We start from the raw sequence: 15503 nt of genomic DNA on the forward strand, positions 1-15503 counted from the left end.
GCACTATGCATACATTTAACATACATTGCACACACTTACAGGATTTACAGGGGAGTAAATCACACTGGTTTTAATGGGACTTACTTCTAGGTAAATTTGCATATGCATTTGCATATAAACTCAGCATAATTGGTGAAGGTCACAGTATTCAATTTGCAGCCCAATGAGTTTACTCTAGAGTAAACAGTTGGGCTTCAGTAACTGTGCACATGTTTGGCAAGGAGATTTTCAAAACTTATAAATGTATGATTTCATAAAGCCCCCAAACCCCCACAACAAGTATTGAATGACCCTGAAATGTCTTACCCTCTAGCATAACCTTGATTGTCTGATATGTATTTTTTTTCCTTCTGCAAATACTTCAGCAAAAGTGATGAAACAGAAAATGGCAGCCAAGAAACCCCTACGGGTGGGCTGCGCTGGAATGGAAATAAAGGAAGGTTAAAAAGGGAATGCTGAGCTAGCAAGAATAGATTTATGCGTCTCATAGCAGCAAACCCAGAAGACTTCCACATGGTGGATCTGAATTTGCCAGCATGGTGAACAGAACTGATATTTTGTTCATATCCAGACATATTAAGAATCTGAGTCCACAGGGGTGGGGGGAATTAAATACCTCCCATACCCTGATGGCATTTATTAACGCTTAATTCAAACCACCTATTAATTCATTAAATTAATGAGACCAGGGGGATGTCAGAAAGCATGCCCTGAGAATGAAGGCTCATTTTAGACCTTTCTTTGGTTATTAACCGATCATTGATTTATCCATAAAACTACTGCGAAGCGTAAAGACACATGTAATGTTCTTCTCTTTGGGCTGAATAAATCCACGGTGCTTTGCAAGTCTGGCCGATTACTCTTTCTCTGTGACTTGCTCTCCTCCTCTCTTGGCCACTGCTGCATGAGCAAAAAAGCCACGAAGTGATCAAAGTCAATGGAAGAAGGAAAGGGAATACACGGGAAGTGTGTGAATAAAGGGGCCTTTTCAAATGAAAGGAGGGGGGCCAAAACAGGAAAATGTTCTCTAGTGCTAAAGGAGGTGGGACAATATCAGTGGGGCCTAATCCATTCCAAAACTCTCAGCAAAGGGCAGCTCCAAACCAATACAAAACATTCAATTTTCTGAAGACTGGGTGGTTCCGCACAGGCAAAATATAATGAGATAAGGGGTGTGGGAAAAGTGTTACAGGGGAGAAGTTCCCAAAAAACTCGCCTTCCAAAAGCTTCTAACTCATTTCATTTTGCTGAACCCAGGTTAAATGAAAGTCACTAAACTAGCAACTTTTTATCTTTGACCCGTGTTTGTTTCATATGCTTCCTGTTTGCCTGTGCAAACTATGGTGAGCAGGAAGTGTTCTATTTCCCCACTTCCATCCTCCACCATTATGGTGGATTCTGTAGGCAGCCGCCACCATTAAAGTGGATTCTCTAGGAGGCTGCCATTTTGTGGCGGTTTGTTTGTGTGAGTGTGGGGGGGGGAGTTCTCAGGTGAGGAGATTCTCAGATGCACAATTCACAAGGAAACACAGCATTTCCTGTGTGAACCATGCCACATTCTAACATGGTTCATACAGGAAACATGGGAGCAGCAGTGGTGTAGTGGTTAAGAGCAGGTGCACTCTAATCTGGAGAACCGCGTTTGATTTCCCGCTCTGCCACTTGAGCTGTGGAGGCTTATCTGGGGAACTAAATTAGCCAGTGCACTCCAAAACAAACACTAGCTGGGTGACCTTGGGCTAGTCACAGCTCTTTGGAGCTCTCTCACTCCCACCCACCTCACAGCGTGTTTGGTGTGGAGGGCGGGAAAGGAAAGGAGACTGTAAGCCCCTGTCCTTACAGAAGAGAAAGGGGGGATATAAATCCAAACTCCTCTTCTCTAACACCAGGAACCCAGCAATCCTGGATGGCCCCTGAACATGCCGTGCAAACACCGACAACAGGCAACTTGGATTCATTTAACCTGTTTGTGTTGACTGTACAGAAGGGGCCACTGTTCCTTTTTGAATGGAAGTCAACCCATTTTGACTTCCACTGAGGGTTCAGAGCTACCAGTAATTGTTACTTGGTCACTTAAGAATGTGCTTCGCCTCCTGAAAGTTCAATCTCCCCAGAAAGTAGTATAATAATATCTGAAAACTTTTATTTGCCACATGATAATATAATAATATTCCATTTTTGCAAAGGAGCATATATGTCCCTTCCCATTCTATCCTCGTCAAAGCCCTGTGAAGTAGTTTGGGCTGATACACAGTAAAGGGCTGAAGTTGCCCAAAATAAGGATTTGCACGGTCTCCCCAGCCCAGCCAACTACAACACAACTTGGCTGTGTGTCTTGTATCTTCGAACTCACCCACAAAAGAAGGAAATGTATTTATTTGCTTATTGTTTGATTTATAACCTACACAGCCTCTCTTCAGTAGAGGACTTGGAGAAGTTCACAACATAGATAATAAAACCTATGAATAAAGAAGAAGAGAAGAGTTTTGGATTTATACCCCGTCTTTCTCTCCTATAAAGAGATTCAAGGTGGCATACAAACTCCTTTCGCTTCTTGTTCCCACAACAGACACCTTGTGAGGTAGATGGGGCTCAGAGACGTCCGAAGAACTGTGACTAGCCCAAGGTCACCCAGCAGGAATGTAGGAGTGGGGAAACAAGTCCAGTTCACCAGATAAGAGTCCACCATTTATGTGCAGGAGTAGGGAATCAAACCTGGTTCTCCAGATTAGAGTCCACCTGCTCTTAACAACTGCACCACGCTGGCTCTCTAAAGATGAATACAATAGAAACGTATTCTCATTAAAATTCAACTGGCCATCAGTTCTGAAACAAATCTGGACAGCCAGCTAGCTCATCCATTTTCTTGATTAATTAAATACTGCACAAATTAAGGCAGGCTTGCATGCCCTAAGAAACCCTAATAGATCCCACAGGGCACAAACTCTCTCAGGGAGCTAGTTCCAGAGGGCAGGATTGCTTGACATTGCCTGGTTTGAGACTTAAAACTTTTTTTAAAAAATGTGAACAGAATGGACCGGGTGCAGAGGAAAGTGATGAGGATGATCAGGGACCTGGAGATCACACCCTGTGAGGAAAGACTGAGGGATTTGGGAATATTTAATTTGGAGAAGAGGCGACTGAGGGGGGACATGATTGCTCTCTTTATTTGAAGGACTGTCACTTAGAGGAGGGCAGGGAGCTGTTCCTGTTGGCACCAGAGGATAGGGCTTGCAATAATGAGGAGGAGGAGGGGAGGAGAATAATAATAATAATAATAATAATAATAATTTGGATTTATATTCCCTCTTTCCCTCCTGCAAGGAGACTCAAAGGAGCTTACAATCTCCTTTCCCTTCCCCCCCCCAACAAACACCCTGTGAAGTGGGTGGGGCTGAGAGAGCTCTGAAGAACTATAACTAGCCCAAGGTCACCCAGCTGGCATGTGTTAGAGTCAGTGGTGTAGTGCCAATGGGGTGTGGGTGTGGTGGGGGCATGGCAAGGGTGCAGGGTGCATGCGTGCCGCGGGTGCCATTCCCCCTTGCTGTGCCCCTGGTTGGAGTGCACAAGCTAATCAGGTTCCCCAGATAAGCCTCCACAGCTCGCCAGAGTGGGGAATCAAACCTGGTTCTCCAGATTAGAGTGCACCTGCTCTTAACCACTACACCACGCACGGCAAGAAAGTACATGGAGAAAGGTTCCAACTAGATATTAGGAAAATATTTTTTATACTAAGAGTTGTGCCACAGTGGAATCGGTTGCCTAGGGAGGTGGTGAGCTCCCCCTCACAGGTGGTCTTTAAGCAGCAGCTGGACAAACACTGATCTGGAATATGCTAGGCTGATCCTGCATTGAGTCAGGGGTTGGTCTAGATCAGGAGTCGGCAACCTGCGGCTCTCCAGATGTTCATGGACTACAAATCCCGATCAGCCCCAATTGGCCATGCTGGCTGGGGCTGATGGGAGTTGTAGTCCATGAACATCTGGAGAGCTGCAGGTTGCAGACCCCTGATGGCCTGTATGGTTCCTTCTGACTCTACGATTCTATCTTTTGGGCTTTAGAGAAAGGCATTGGGAGCCTCTTTAAAATAAAAGATGTTAGAAAGCCAAATAATAGATTTATGTTTCACATGAGCTAATGTTCTTTAGACAGAATGGGGAACTCTGTGTGTGTGTGTGCGTGTGTGTGTGTGCGCGCGCGCGTGCTAGGATCCAAAGACCCCTAAAACTAATTTCACATACTGAAGGAGTCTTTGGACTTGTTTCTTAGATATGTCATGGAAAAAATGCTTTTGGATTGGATAAAGGAGGTTTTTGAATGCATCCTGTGACAGGGAATTTGTGTTTATGTTTGGGAAAAAAACTAGTAAAAAAACCCCACTTGGCATGTCTTCAATGTATATAAAGTAGGTCATTAGGTCCTAGTTGTAAAAACTTTCCAACACAGAATTGCTGCTTGGTTCGCCAAGGAGAGGCCCATGCCCACTAGCTGAGCAAATGTAATAGAAATATTCTAACCGCTGATGGCGTGTACATACCATCCAATGTATTTAATTGGCTGGGAGAACGCCAGTTTTCTTTCTGTGGTCCTGGAACTACGGCAGTAAGTATATTCCAGAATTCTTCGAATTATCGTAGTGGAGTGTGAGATGTTTGAAATGAAATTGTACATATCTGAAGGGTCTCTGATGTCAATATCTCTCTGAGTAAGGTAGCAGTTTGCACATGGTCGAGTGGTTACAGTGTTGTACTAGGATCTGGGAGGCTCAAATTTGGATCATAGCTCCGCCATAAAAGCTTGATGAATGACCTTAGGGCCATCATAGAGTCACAGTCAAGTCTACTTCACAGAGAAGTTGTGAGATAAAACGGAGGAAAGGTGAATGACATAAACTGCTGTGGGTCCCCATGGGAGAGAGAGGTGTAGTATAATTGAAATAAATAAATAAAAATAAACAACCCTCTGGTAACTGGCAAGGGTTTTCTGGGCTGTGTGGCTGTGGTTTGATAGTGTTTGCTCCTAACATTTCGCCCACATCTGTGGCTGGCATCTTCAGAGATACGTGACATGCCTCTCAAGATGTCAGTCAGCCAGTTGACAATACTCTGGGAACTTTGAAATTGGGAGATTGTACGTCATGGTAATTTACCCCCTTCAGAATCCCAATTCCTAGCTGAATGTCAATGCTGGCAGGGAAACTTGTGATCTGTTTGTTCCACAAGTCTTCCTCCTTCAAAAGTTATCAGGTCACTGTGGGATGCTACTACGAGAAAGAAACAGTTGCACTACGCAGGTTGTATTACGCACGAAGGCTTGCTCGGCAAAAAGGGTTTCGAATCAGGGTGTGAATCATGCCTTGTGTAATGTATTCATAAATGCTTCAGAGCCAGGTCTTAAAAGTTATTTCTGGCTATTAATCAGTCACACACTTCTGCAAATACGTGAGAAGCAACACTTGTATGCGTTGTGCAACATTACATTCACAATCCCATGTGAGATTGCTCCTCCCTTTCCGTGAACCAGATTTTAAAAAATACATTTCTTCAAGCTGTAATTCCAAAACCAACATTTGGAAAAGGGCAGAATGTCAAAAGTACCATATTCAAATACTGATGTATCTTGCTGAATTTGAACTACATTTCTTTTGCACGCATTGCTTTTACAGAAGATGATGGACTTTACCAGATGTCATGAATATGCATGGGTTCCCAGTTGCCTCAAAATTTTTGACTGGGAAAGGATATCATAAACATTTCAAGTCAAATGGATGAACTGGTGCTGAAAGTTCACTCTGCATATGCTCAGGAACATTTGTTTTATCCTTTGTTACTTCATCTCAGTGCAGGTCTGTACTATGGTATTCATTTAATAGAAAAAAGTTATTTAAGTATTTTATCAGTGGAACTGATAAAGAGGTTCTGGGGCTAAATATTGGCTCAGGGAGCTCTGAGTTAAACTAAGCCTTTAATCAGCAAAATCTATATTTTACACTGAGGGCACTTTCGCACATGCATAATAATAATAATAATAATAATAATAATAATAATAATAATAATTATTATTATTATTATTATTATTATTATTCAATATTTTTATTCAATTTGGTATACCGACCCATCCCCGAAGGGTCATGCTTAATATCTTTGATTCATTGAATTTTTGGAGATACTGACTCTTTCTACTGACTGGAACGCAATATGACTATTGCAGGTTTCGTGCCTCATGGACAATGTTTATGACATGCTCTCATTATATATGTGTTTATTACCTTTCTATCCAGTTAAATAACCATAATATATCCTTATGAACAATCTTTATGAACGGTTTATGAAGTATCTGTTCAAATTACACTCAAACTAACTGCTTATACCTCATTGCCTTGTATCCCTATATACACAGTCCTTGTTTTTTAGGCTTGGCTGGCCTCATATCTTTCAGTACGGTGTACAACATCAACATAAAATACAATAACAAGAGGGCGAGTAGATAGCAACTAATAAATAATACCTAACATTAAGAACTCAGCCCCATAAACTCTAAAATATTAATTTAATTTAAAACAACGATTGCTACTTAAAATTGGCGTCCCACAAACCCTTACTTAAAAATCCTCCTAACGAGGGAAGTTTCAATCCACTTTGAAAGCCCTTTTAACAATCGTTTGCAAGTGGATTTTGCTATTTCGCACAGTAAAATTCCTGAGCAGAATTTTACCCTTCTGAGTCCATTAACTTTAGTGGATTCAGGAGGATAAAACTCTGTCCAAGATGCTACTGGACTCCTGTTTTATTGTCCTGAGCAGATTGTTATCCCTCTGAGCCCATTGACTTCAGTGGATTTTGGAGAATGCAACTCTGTTCAAGATGCTACACCAGGCTCCTGTTTTACTATCTTGAGCAGAAGTGTGCTGTTCTGAACCCATCTGACTTCAAATGGATTTTGGAGGATGCCGCTGCAGGGACGGCTACTGGACCTCCCATATTTTATCCTGCTTGTTAAGAGGGACTCATGTGGAGTTTTCACCTCACCCTCCCCCCCCCCGGGGTTCAAGTGCCCCCCCAAATCTCTCCCATCCCCCCCTCCCTGGCATAAGGCGAGCCCCCACCGCCTCAGGCTCAGCTCGGGGGCTTCCCCCGTCCAGCCCAGCCCAGCCCAGCCCAGCGCGCGCCGCCTCCGCCTCAGCCAGGCCCAGCCCCGGCCGCGCCTCCTGAGGAACCTGAGGCGGCCTGAGCCCGGGGACTCCTCCGAGGCGGGCCGGCTGAGGGCCGAGCGCGGCCTCCTCCTCCTCCTCCTCCCGCCTCATTTCCCTCCCTTCCTCCCTGACGTCAAGCCGCCATCCAGGGGCTGCTCCCCGCCTCTCATTGTCAGGAGGAGCCCCAGCACTGCAGCCCGCGGGTCGGACACCCATCCGAGGGGGCCGCCGCCGCCGCCGCCGCCTCGCGTAGCCCCCGGGAGGGGCGGACTGCTGCCGCGGTGGAGCGAACTTGCAGCCTTTTCTGGCGGGTCAGTTCCCGAGCAACCCCCTTAAGGGGGCACTTTGGGGGGGCCGAGAGTTTTTTTTTCAAGGGGGGGGAACTAGGGGGGGGAGGTTGCTTCCTAAGGGGGCGCCTTGTTGCATTTGCGCCCTGCCTTGCTCGGGGGGCGTCTGTGTGCGTTTCGTGCCGCGTCCTTCGGGTGGGTTCTTGCTGCCAAAAAAACCAAGCTGGGGCTGGGAAGGAATTCGAGGCATCCGCTTTGTTCAAGTTGCCAGTGTGTGTGTGTGTGTGTGTGTGTGGTATGTGTGTAGACAGACCCCTCGAAGAAGAAAAGGGATTTAATTGGGGATTTTGGGGAGGATCCCTGGAAGGGGGAGACGTTCAACTAAAGAAGCGGCCACCCCCTCCCCGGTCTTTGTGGGGAAATCCTGGGCTGCCGGAGCTGGGGGCTTTGGAGAGTCTCCTCCTTGCAGGACTTGCAAGTTTTTCGCCTCTCCAGGAGGAGCGGGGCCCGGCCCTTTCCTGCAGAGGAAATGCCTTGGAGGAAGCCTGCTCTCCCGCCTGGCTTTTGGGAAATGGTGCAGCAGAAGCAAGTAGGGGAGAGGTGCACATCTGGAGCTGGCACAGGGCAGATCTGACTCAGAAGGGGATGCTCTGCGCAGTTTAGGGGCTCAAGTAGTGGGGGGGGGGAGGGGAGCCAGAGTGGGGACCTGTGTGGCCGACAACCGAAACAAGGCCGGTGGCGTGTCTTGAAACCCTAACACCATTTCTTGCAGCATGGTGTTGGGTGAGTCACGGTTCATTTCGTCAGTTGCGGAGCGTATTTCCCCAGGTGAGCATGCATGGATTGCACGTCCTAGAGAGGCAGATGCGGAGCATATTTCCCCAGGTAAGCATGCATAGGATTGCATGTGACGTCCTAGAGAGGCGGCTTTCGCTTTTGGCCCCTTTCCGAAGGGCTTCCTGCTGGAAAGGATTGGTTGGCTGAGCATATTTTACTCAGAAGGAAGCTCCGACTGAAATCTACTGAGGATGCCAGTCCTAGACACGTTGGTGTTCAGAGTGAGTTATACTTGAAGTCTGATGGTACTTGCTGCTAGATGAATGTGTGAAGGATTGGGCATGAAGACTGCTGTCTGTACAAATGTTTGATTTGGGAATAAGACTTGGCGGACTTTACTCCCGAGTTCAGGCAGATACACGGGCACTGAGGCTGTAGCTTAGCACATATGGTCTTGGGAGTAAGGCTTAATGAACTTGGAGTTTAATTCTGGGTAATTGTGTAGAGGATTGGACATAGGAAAAGAAGAATAATTTGGATTTGTTTATTTGTGTGGAGAGGAAGGGAAAGATGTTTATAAGGAGTCTCAAGGTGGCTTACAAACTCCTTGTGAGGTAGGTGGTGCTGAGAGAGTTCTGAAAGAACTGTGACTCGGCCATAGTCACCCAGCAGACTTCATGTGGAGGAGTGGGGAATGAAACCTGTTTCTCCAGATTAGAGCTCACAACTCTTAACCACTATACCATGCTGGCGGCAGTCCTCCCAAAACTTTACTTGGCAATAAGACCCACTGAATTTTTGTCTCACTTTTGGGCAAGGGGGCTCCAAGATTGCATTCTTACACATACTAGTTTGAGCTTCAAGGGCCATTATCATCCTAAAGAAGCATCCATAGGAGTGTTGCTTCTCAGCAGAACCAAGTCATCAAGGTACACTTCAAATTGTAGTTTATTGACGGCTTGGTCAAAAGTTGGACTTGGTTTTCCATTCTTGAAAATGGACACATGGGAAGAGGAAAATGAAATTAACAGGATGGGGGGAGGGAGGGCAGAGTTGCCACTTCTTTTTCCCACCATTGCTTCAGTACTTTTCAAAGGTATGTGACAGGTAGGAATTCGGCAGGTGTGGCTTTCCTGAGGATTGCATCAGCAAGCCAATACCAGCCCTTGAATTCTTGCCCGTCGTATGATTGTTACCTTGTTTCCCCGAAAATAAGACATCCCCTGAGAATAAGACGTAGTAGAGGTTTTTGCTGAGGTGCTAAATTTAAAGCATCCCCTCAAAGTAAGACGTAACAAAGTTTTTGTTTGGAAGCATGCCCCTCGAACAGAACACCAGAGCATGCAGTTGTGGAGCGGAAAGATAAGACATCCTCTGAAAATAAGACATAGCGCATCTTTGGGAGCAAAAATTAATATAAGACACTGTCTTATTTTCGGGGAAACACGGTATTAAATTTGCTGGAAATAAGGGATTTTAAAAAGATAGGAGTTTAGAGTGGATTGTAGTTTTGAAGAAAACTTTGGATAGGGTACCTGAATTCTGAGAAAAGCACAAAATGGTACTGTCTGGATTTTGGAGAATGAGTGAATTGTGGACTCTTGGATTCAGGCTGGACATATTAACTGTTTAAATGTTTGGGAGACAGACTCAATAGTGGTGGACGCTCCCATTTCTGTCTTGGCCAGCTGATGAGGCAAAGACTTTTTTGTGGTGTTGTGGGTTTTCCGGGCTGCATGGCCATGTTCCAATAGCATTTTCTCCTGATGTTTCGCCTGCATTTGTCTGGCATCCTCTGAGGATCCTCTGAAGATGCCAGCCACAGATGCGGGCAAAACGTCAGGAGAAAATGCTACTGGAACACGGCCATACAGCCCGGAAAACCCACAACACCCCAGTGATTCCGGCCATGAAAGCCTTCGACAATGCGAATATTTTTTTTCTCTTTTTGCAAAAAGCTCTTTCCTTTTTGCAGGGCATTATGGGGCATAGCAAAAACACTGGACTCAGGCCTTGCGAGTTGTACCCTTGTCTGTCTGAGTTGAGCAGAGACCTTTCTGCTTGCAAATTTTGAAAAGGATAGAAGAGAAACTGGCTCATGAAGAAAGAAATCCACTGACACAGAGCTCTAATCACAGTACTTGGGGGGAAGAGGAAGAGTTGTGCAACAGTGGAATCAGCTACCTTGGGAGGTGGGGAGCTCCCCCTCACTGGTGGTCTTCAAGCAGTGGCTGGACAAACACTGATCTAAGAGGCTGTAGGCCAGGGATGTCCAACTCTGGTGCTTCAGATGTTCATGGACTACAATTCCCATCAACCCCTGCTGACATGGCCAATTAGTCCATGAACATCTGAAGCGCCAGAGTTGGACACCCTTGCTGTAGGCTGATCATACATTGCGCAGCAGTTTGGACTAGAGGGCTTGTATGGCCCCTTCTGGCTGTGATTCTGCACGGGCCAAGTAAAACGGGTTGAGGCCCTGTTAAAAAGCATTTGGAGGGAGGTTCCCACAGACGCCCCCCCCCCCCCAATGCCTCTAATCCATTTTATTGACCAGAACCCAGGTTAAATGAAAATGGCTAAATTAGCAACTTTTTTTCTTTAACAAAGGTTGCAAATGCTTTCTGCTTGCCTGTGCGAACTATGGCAAGCAGGAAGCGTTCAATCCCCACCCCCTTCTATTCATCATTATGGTGGATTCCCAGGCGGCTGCCATTAGAGTGGATCCTCTAATAGGCAGCCACCATGTCAGGCAGGAAGGTAGGTGGGTGGATTCTTGGGGGTGGATTCTCAGGTGGGGTGAATTCTTGGGGGGAATCTCAGGTGGGGGATTCTTGAGGTTGGATTCTCAGGTGCAAAGATTCTCAGCTGCGCTGTTCGCACGCAGACACAGGGTTTTCACATGAACCATGCTTCTTCCAGGATTCCAGTGATCCTGGCTGGCCCCTGCAGCTACTGTGCAAACGGCAGCCCAGGCAACAGAAACGGATTCCATGAACCCGTGTTGCCCGTGCGGAATTGGCCTATGATTCACTTAACATTCAGTGTAGTGCTTTTGGTGTTTCCAGAGTACTTCAGATACAATTACTTTGTTGTAATCCTTACAACAACCTTGTATGGTAGGTCAGTACTAAATGAAAATGGCTAAATTGGCAACTTTTTTTCTTTAACCCAGGTTGCAAATGCTTTCTGCTTGCCTGTGCGAACTATGGCAAGCAGGAAGCGTTCAATCCCCACCCCCTTCCATTCATCATTATGGTGGATTCCCAGGCCCAGAGCCCCGCGGGGATGGGGCGGTCTATAAATCTAAATCATAAATAAATAAATCATAAATACTACTATTGTCATACCGTGTTTCCCTGAATATAAGACAGTGTCTTATATTAATTTTTGCTCCCAAAGATGTGCTATGTCTTATTTTCAGGGCATGTCTTATTTTTCTGTGTTCTGTTCCTCGGGCATGCTTCCAAACAAAAACTTTTGTTATGTCTTACTTTCGGGGGATGCCTTATATTTTGCACTTCAGCAAAACCTCTACTACGTCTTATTTTCAGGGGATGTCTTATATTCGGGGAAACAGGGTATTGCAAAACAGAAAAGGGCAGAGAGAGAGAGAGAAAGAGAGAGAGAGAGAGACTTGATTATAGTTGTCTTCCAGCCTCCGTGTTTCAACCCTGAACTCTTCCTGATGGTTTGTGAGTTTTTTGGAAGGGCCTGTCACATCATTCTTACCTCACACAACTTCCTGTCACACATGCAGAGGCAAAATTCAGCCTGGGATTTCATAGCTTTGCCATTTCACAGCCCTGGTGGCTTCGCCTTTTTGCTATAAAGTTAAAATAAATAAGGGTTGGCATGGCTTGGGCTTTGGCGTTATCAGGTGTATAGTTTCTGATGACCTCAAATAAAACAAATGTTTGCTATACAGAAGCTTGGTTACTCTGCATTGGGTCATATGGGAGCAGGCGCAAAGCAGTGTGCGGAGGAGAAATGCATTTGCTTTGAAGAATGTTTTATTGCTTCTAACACAGTCACCTGGTTTGTGCATGGCACTGTAGTTCTTGACAGTCTGAAATGTGTCAATCTTCTCTGTGGTTTGGGGGAGCTTTTGTTCCCTCCTCTCCCCCCAAAAGGAGTGAAGGCACACAGTTAAGGCATGAGTAAAGCAGTTATGTGTGGGTTTGCACAGGGAATCTTTTAAAAAGTAATAACCAGCAGAGAATCCTTCTGCATCAGACTTATTTTAATCAGACTTCAGCCCCCCCGGGATCGAGATGCTTTGGCTCAGTTTACTGTGAGGAATTTTTCCCCAACTTTTCTGAAACGAAACCATCTTTCTTGCTTGCGGAGGCAGGTTGGGGTGTGAAGCTAGGCGTTCTTCATTATTACCGTGAACAAGAAGTTCATTTTTGCTCATTTAAGGATGACTGCTGAGCAAGAATATCTTGAGAAGGCGCTAGAAGAAGCCGCCGCATTCTTCCTGATGAAACATTTATTTGTTTTCGCTGCGGAATTTAGCAGTTTGGCTATAGCTATTGTTTGCAAGAGAAGCAGGCCAAGGGTTCCCGCTTTTCTTAATTACTAATTTCCCTTGGTTTCTTATTTAGGCTAGAATACTGAATCTCAACTAAGAGCAGCATTTTAATCTGTTTTATCTTCACAAGGGTAGTGAGGTTGGTTAGGGTAGTGACTGGACCTAAGTTCATGGCGGAACAGATCTGAAACTTGGTTTCTTCTGTTCTTTCTCTAGCTGTTGTACCACATGTTGGGTAGGAGTAGGTGCTGGTAACACATAACCTTTGTCAGTGACTAATGGAGAGCCAGCATGGTGTAGTATTGGTGCCATTTTCTACTTTTTCATGAAATTCTCCTGTGGTGTGTAGGTTATTTATTTATCTATTTGCTTAATTTATTCTCTGTGTTCCTCCCCAGTGTGGACCCAAAGCAACAACCCAGTAGGTTAGTTTAGTGTGAGAGTGTGTGGCCAAGGTCACACAGCGACCTTTCACGGCAGAAAGGAGATTTGAACCCAAGTCTCCCAGATTCTGCCATAGCACTCTAACCACTACATCACACTGTCTCTTGGCCTAATCTGCTTCAAGAGGCTCTTGTGAGGATAAAAGTTCCTGCTTTAAGTTCCTTTGGAGAAAGAGTGAGGTAAAAAAAATCCCCATAATTTTTAACCAAAGTGCTTTTTTTTTTTGGACTGAGGAGTTGTTTGTGGGGGATTGTAATTTTTTAAAAAATGATTTACTTCATTTATACTCCAGTGTTCTCCCTGCTGAAGATCCAAAGTTCCTTACAAACATTCTTTCCTTCTCCATGTTCTCCTTATGAGCCTGTGATATACTTTAGCTAGAGAGTGTGTGACTGGACCAAGGTAACCCAGCAAGCTTCCATAGCAGAGCGTGAGGATTCGAACTTGAATTTCCTGGTATCCTAGTCTGGTACTATAACCACTATGGGTTTGGTTTTCCTTTTAAATATTGCTATACACAGAATGGCTGAGACTGTCTGCTGCCAAATTCCTAAGATGTCCTGTCCAATTTCTTCTCTTTGATCGCTCTGTTCATTAGAAAATTGGAAACGTTGCAATTGGTTTTATTTTGAGTGTGTGACCTCTTTACATTGGTTGCCTTTGCTGACTCCTTTCGTTGTAAGTGGATACACAGTCAAAGGGCTCTTTAACCCCCTCATTCCCAGCATGGATAGCAATAGAGGCTTTGGCAAAGGTCTCCTCTTTCTAGACTCACCCCTTTGCATGATTAAAGTAAGACCAGTAGATGTGATCGTCTGCAAAGGGTCTCATCCAAAGCCTGCGTTGCTGATGAACCCATAGAGCAGGGGTAGGGAACCTGCGGCTCTCCAGATGTTCAGGAACTACAATTCCCATCAGCCCCTACCAGCATGGCCAATTGGCCATGCTGACAGAGGCTGATGGGAATTGTAGTTCCTGAACATCTGGAGAGCCGCAGGTTCCCTACCCCTGCCATAGAGGAAGAATGTCCAAGTCCTAAGCAGCTTCAGAAGCAGTTCTCCTGGGATTAGGGCCAGAAGGAAAGTTCTTAGTTGAACATCTGTGCAGCCCTAATGTACATTCTGAGTTACACAGATCTCTTCAACAGGCAGACTGATGAAGAGGTCTGTGTAACAGCAAATGTTACTGTTCAAGATACTGCTGTTAGTGGTGTAAAACATTAAATGTTTAAACTATAAGGATTTGTTTACTGTTTATACATTGCTGAAAATGTTTAAACATTTTACAAGACGTGGAAAACTGGCCAAGGGTTACCTGTGCCATTCCAGGGCAATTGCTGCTTGCAGAATGCATTGTCCAATGCTGACCTTACTGTTAATCGTCTTTGTGCAATCGTCAGATGCATAAATGCGTTAAAATTTTCTCGAGAAAAAAAATCAGTCGCAGGGCTGGCAATAGGTAAGAATAGGTATGTGGACCAGACGGAGTGCTAGCTTGTTAATGTTTAAACAGTACAAATCTGGATAGTTTAGACAGTTGTTTTAATAAAGAAATTTGCATCTCATTCCTGAACCTGTTTGGAATCTTTTGATCTTTGAGCTCAATATGAAAACAGCTTAGGTTTTCAAACTTTCTTACCGCGAGCCTCTCCCAAATCAAAGGTTTGGGCCAAAGAGTAATTAGGAATGCTGAAATGAGCCCAGTTCCATCAATGAGGGCTTGATGGATCAATGGAAACAAGGCCAGCCCAGTACGCAATTTAAGGACTACTTGGGTGGGTGGGGTAGAAAGTAGCTTCTTAGTTGTTACCTGTCAAGTATACCTGTCAAGTACACTTGGGATTGGTGTAGGTGTGTATGCATGGAAGAGGGAGAGAGTTAATAGGGCAGTTAAAGATACACACGTAAAAGAGGAAGATTGGTCTAAGGCCCTTCTGCACATGCACTTTCAATCTACTGCACTTTGCAGCTGTGTGGAATAGCAAAATCCACTTGCAAACAATTGTGAAAGTGCATTATTCTGCATGTGCGGAAGGGGCCTAAGAGCTGTTTTCTTCAGGAAGGCTACCTGTGTGAACTCCAGGAAGTTTGCACGGTTTTCTCCTGGTTGCCGTACATCTGGGAAAATCTTTCTACTTAAAGCAATCACTTAAGAGTAGTGTCTTGTATCTCTGGACATGAATCCAACATTTTAAAAAGAGGCTTTGGAGGTATGGAGGAGGGCAGAGCTTCACAGATGTGTAGTTGTCAGTATCGAAATACATTGCTAG

The 15503-nt window shown here is 45.0% G+C and overlaps 1 protein-coding gene across 3 annotated transcripts in view; it reads left to right on the forward strand.

Moving 5' to 3' along the window:
- Positions 1-15503, forward strand: part of LUZP1 (leucine zipper protein 1) — a 73333-nt gene that overhangs the window by 405 nt on the left and 57425 nt on the right. Inside the window, exons 1-2 of one of the 3 annotated variants that reach the window (XM_048502137.1) lie at positions 7322-7503; positions 8252-8364. The exons of 1 other annotated variant lie outside the window; for it this stretch is intronic. The gene's annotated coding sequence lies outside the window, so the exon portion shown is untranslated. Of the gene's footprint in view, positions 1-7321; positions 7504-8251; positions 8365-15503 lie in introns of those variants that run through there. One more of the 3 variants, XM_048502136.1, reaches the window with a different exon arrangement.

This window comes from Sphaerodactylus townsendi, linkage group LG06 (genome assembly GCF_021028975.2).
Source record: "Sphaerodactylus townsendi isolate TG3544 linkage group LG06, MPM_Stown_v2.3, whole genome shotgun sequence".
NCBI lineage: Eukaryota > Metazoa > Chordata > Lepidosauria > Squamata > Sphaerodactylidae > Sphaerodactylus > Sphaerodactylus townsendi.